Raw genomic sequence first — 4,790 nt, 5'->3', positions numbered from 1 at the left:
GCATTCCTGGGGATTCTGACTTAGGGTGCACCTCTGCAAATGAAGAAACACAGGTAGGTGCTTCTGGGGCTTCAGTGTAGAGGATGAGGCCCCTGAAGCCCTGAGAGCACTACCCAGGGTGGCTGGAGAGCACAGGCAGCTCCTGGCTGCCCACGCTCTCCCACCTTAAAACAAACAGATGCCCACCAAAAAACAGCAGCACAAGTTCAAACTACCTTTTGTTGCAGCCTTGTGGCATGGCAAGAAGCCTTGTGGCATGACAAATGTCTGTTTGCTTTCACTTTGTGCCTCCATAAAAATGTTTATGGCAGCAAAGATAACAGCTGTTTGCACTGTCTTCTTCATAGCTCAAGTAGTTGTCTTTTTCCCACGGGATCAGGGAAGCAAGCACCTATTCCTTCTTCCTCCCTCTGCTATGGAGTTGGCATCTGGAAAATCTTCCCTTTGTTTTGGACCTAATTCTCAGAGACCTGGTTCAGCATAATGATCTTTTAATATTCGGTAAACCCAGTAAGCACAAGAACAGGGTGGCAGTAATAGAAAGTGAATGAGCTGTGACTCTGAATGTTCCCCCCCCTATGAGAACATCCCTGAACAGTCCTGATGTAGGCGACATGGTACATATTATTTTAACTTATCATATCAGATGTAAAATTAGGGATATAGCACCAACTGTTTTTGTATACATGAGTACATGGTGCCATCCCCAGAGCTTAAAATGATCTCGGAGAAGTAGCAAGATCAAAAATGGGAATGTGTTATTCAAAGCAATGTCTTAGGGCCTAGACTACTTATGTGAATGTATTAATTTATTTAGAGCCCTCTTGCTTCTTCCCTTGAGGTAGACAGGGAAATGATTCCCAATACTGGACAGCACTGTAATAGAGGTTTTATTTTTTTGTCAGGAGTACAGTGTGATTAGACTTGCTCAATTACCACATTTACCCAAATCTAAGATGACCCTGAATTTAAGATGACCCCCCCATAACTAGATTATGTATATGGAAAAATTATAATTAATAAATAAATAAATAAATAGATTCCATATATGTTATAATTTTCCATGTATAGAATCTAATTATTGGAGGTTAGTCTTTAATTTATCCCCTGCACCACTGCAGGGGAGGCAGGCAGTGGGGTGGGGGAGGTGATATGGGGCAGTCAAGGTGCTTGCACCCTACTCATGCTTGCCACCTCTGCCCCCTGCCTGCTCCCTCCCCTCCCCGCACAGCCTCAGGCTCCTCCTTCCCTATCCATCTATGCTTTACCTCCTGCTCTCCCTAACTCCCCCAGCCTCTGCCTCCTATATCCCCCCACCCTTACCCTTGCTTTGCACCAACAGGTTGTGTACCCTTTCCATCCTGACCCAGTTCCCATAGAAGCCCTGCAGGCTGCACACTGTTGCTATTGGCCCAGGGTGGTGCCATGTTCAGTACCCCAGGGTGCAACACAGATAGAGCCTGCCAGCACAAAGCAAAGGTAAGGGGGACGGGGAGAGGGGCAGGTGGGGAAGCAGAGGCTGCATGGAGAGAGGAGATGGGGAAAAGATGCTGCATGGGGGAGACATGGTGGCATGCAGAAGCAATGTGGGGAGAGGGCAGGCAACATCTGCAGCTACAGCCTTGACCCCAAGTAGGTGCTGGAGACCAAGCCACAGCAGACCCCTACCCCAAAGCCCCTAACCACTACCTTTGTATGCAATTAGAGATGTGGGTTTTTTTTGTGGGGTCTCATCTTAGAATCAAGTATATATGGTAGAAACTTGTTGGGGGTGGTCACAGAGCAGTGAAAAAGCAGGATGATGATGGGTTGCCTCTCCTAAGCAATTGGCCTGTCAATGATCTCAAGAGTTCAAAAACCAAAATAAAAACAACTTTGTATGGCTCATTCTCAATGTGAAATGCAAACCTACTAAGATATAGTACATCCACTTACCTCCCACATGGGCCTTATAGAATGGCTGCTAACAGCATCCTGTCCCAAAAGGAGAGGTAGCATATAGGAAAATATGCCATGAATGACCAGGCCAGTCCCACAGCTTCCAAAGCTCAAGCCTACAGTCTTACCCATACAGAGGTGTGGAGATCGCATACTTGCACAATACACGACATGCCACTCACACACACAACCAATATCCAGCATTCCCAGCCTTCATGTGATATTTGGTGATATTGTTAGACATGGCAGCTGTAATCAGGTTATCATTCAAGGACCTTAAATCTCATTTTTAAGAAAGTAAGTTTCTGGCCCTCATAGCCATTGGCAACACATAGGGGGTGCACATGGGTGTACATGCACCCTCTGGCGGTGTACCCCCTGAGAGAAGTGCTGCCAATGCTGCCGGCGGCGCCTGTGGGCAGTCATCACTCACCACTGCCCCCCGCCCCGCTGCCAACACTGCCAGTAGGGTCTGTGGGCAATCGCCAATTGCTGCTGACTGCCACCAACACTGCCGGTGGCATCTTCAGGTGGTCACCAGTCACCAGTTGGCACTCACCACCCTCCCTCCACCTCGCTGCTGACACCACCATGACTGCCTGCGGGAGTTCTCTGCTCATCATCGCCATGCCCCTGATGCTGCCACTACTTGCGGGCGGTCGCCAGGCTTCCCCAGCCTCTGGGGGCACACAGTATTCATGCTCATGGCTGCAAGAGGAAGCTTGAAAACATGATCCCAGAATGTTCTGACACCATGAGACAAATAAAAATAACCTTACATGTTGGGGCTGGGGGGGGGTGGCAGTTAAATCTCATATTTTTAAGCCATTCTCATGTTTTGGGGAAGCTTCATACATGATTTTGTAAGTTTAGTTTGGCAGAACTGTATAGCCATAAACAGATTCCCATATGTACGAAAAGTACACCCATTCAGGTACATCCACATACTGCCCCCTTCTCCATTCCCCCCCCCCCACCCCCAAAGGGGACATTTCATTTAGATCAATTTATTTTTAATGGGCTCTAAAAGGAAAATTTGGGTAAATGACATCTCAGTTGTGGAGCAGGTAGCACAAGACCCAGAATCCACTGTTTTGTATTTCTTATTCCATATACTTCATACTAGGACTCTGACACAGACTGGGGGTAGTTATACTGTATACATAAAGGCTTTAAAATGGAACATCTTGCCTTGTTTAATACCTGGAGTGTGAGAGAGATGTATTAGCCATGATGGTTCAAACAGTGTGTGAGAGACAAGGATTTCTTAGGGTGCTTTCTTTTATTGGACCAACTATGTATTTGGGGTTTATCCATTCTTGAATACAAGAATTCCTTGCATTCAAAAGCTTGTCTAACTTTATCCCAACCACATAGTTGATTCAATGAAAGATATCACCCTAAGAAATTCTTACTTCTCTTTAATACCTGGAAGCATTTCTATCAGTACTTGGCTTTATCAAAACTTTCCTTTTTTATTTAAACACAAAACCTATATTTCGGCCCTGATCTCTTTGACAGTGACCCCTTCAACTGACTGGTTCTTGTGCTGCAGAGATCAAAGCTAGGCAGATTCAAGCTAGGGATGAAAGGGTGAACAGTAGCACAGCAACAATCAAAGCCTCACTTAGGACAAAAGAAACCAAGTGAAGGAAATAACAGACTAGTTCAAGGCCTAGAAAGGGATAGAGAAGATGCTCTAATATGGTTGGAGAAAGGTAAAGAAAGAAAGAGCACATCCACTGGAAAAGAGAGTGTTGGGCTTATGCTTTAGAAAATTCTTGATTTCAGGAGGGAGAATTCATGAAACTAGGGGCAGGTCAATACTGTGTTCCCAGCGCTCCCAGGGATGCTGTTCTGAAGCACACCCTGATGATGACACAATCCCATTTACTCTCTCATGCCAGTAACTGGGGCTAGAGTTATACTGTGAAACCAGAAGTGTCTTGAGCCCACTCCAGGTGAAAAGTCTTATCCTTCTCCTTAGAGATGCTGTGCAGAACGCAGAGCAACATGATGTTACAGATGGCTTTGGCAAAGCTAGTGTCCAAGTGGATTTGTAGAAAAACCATCTTGCCTTCAGTTAGCACATGCTACTGCCATGTTGCAAATGCCAAGTAGCTAATTAAGCCTTTCACTCCTATGTGCTTTCTACTCAGGGTATGGTATCAGGGGCTATGGCTAGGGACCTACTTAAATCACAGCAAGACAAAGGGTTTTGCATGGCCTGCTCATGGCAAGCAAATCTAATTTTGTGCGCATTTCACAGCAGCCCTGCCCCTCAGCACTAATTGGCAAAGGCCCCATCCCTTGGTGCTGATTGGCAGAGAACCCCCCGGGGGGGAGGAGGGACAAGGGAGCAGCCACCATCTTGTCTACTGCCCTTCAAGCCACCCTGCCAGGTGGCATCTTCCCCAACCAGTGGCGAGGATCACTGGCTCCCACTGAAGAGCCAGCATTTTATTTTTCTTAATTTTTTTGTTGTTGATTTCACAGACAATTCCAGATTTCATGGTTTCCATTAAATCCACGAAACTGCAAATTAAGCGGGTCCCTAGCTATGGCAATAAAGGGAAAAATAAGTGCCCTAAAACAATATTGAGCACAGACACCACCTTGTTAAGTATACTATTTTGAGGGAACGAGGTCCCTGTTTGCCCAACGGATTCATCATAGTTTGGTAACATGCTTGGGTGCTCAGATAGGATTGGGACATGATTCCACACTGAGAAAGACACCGGCAAGGAGTGCAGAAGTGCATAAAAAACCAATAAAAAGCAGAGGTGCAGCTTATCTTGTAAGCATAAACCTCTTACAGCATTACCTTAGCTTGCAAAGCTGCAGATATAAAC

The sequence above is a fragment of the Alligator sinensis genome, unplaced genomic scaffold (assembly GCF_000455745.1).
Source record: "Alligator sinensis unplaced genomic scaffold, ASM45574v1 scaffold166_1, whole genome shotgun sequence".
NCBI classification, from domain to species: domain Eukaryota; kingdom Metazoa; phylum Chordata; order Crocodylia; family Alligatoridae; genus Alligator; species Alligator sinensis.
Note: the sequence above shows the minus strand (reverse complement) of the source record.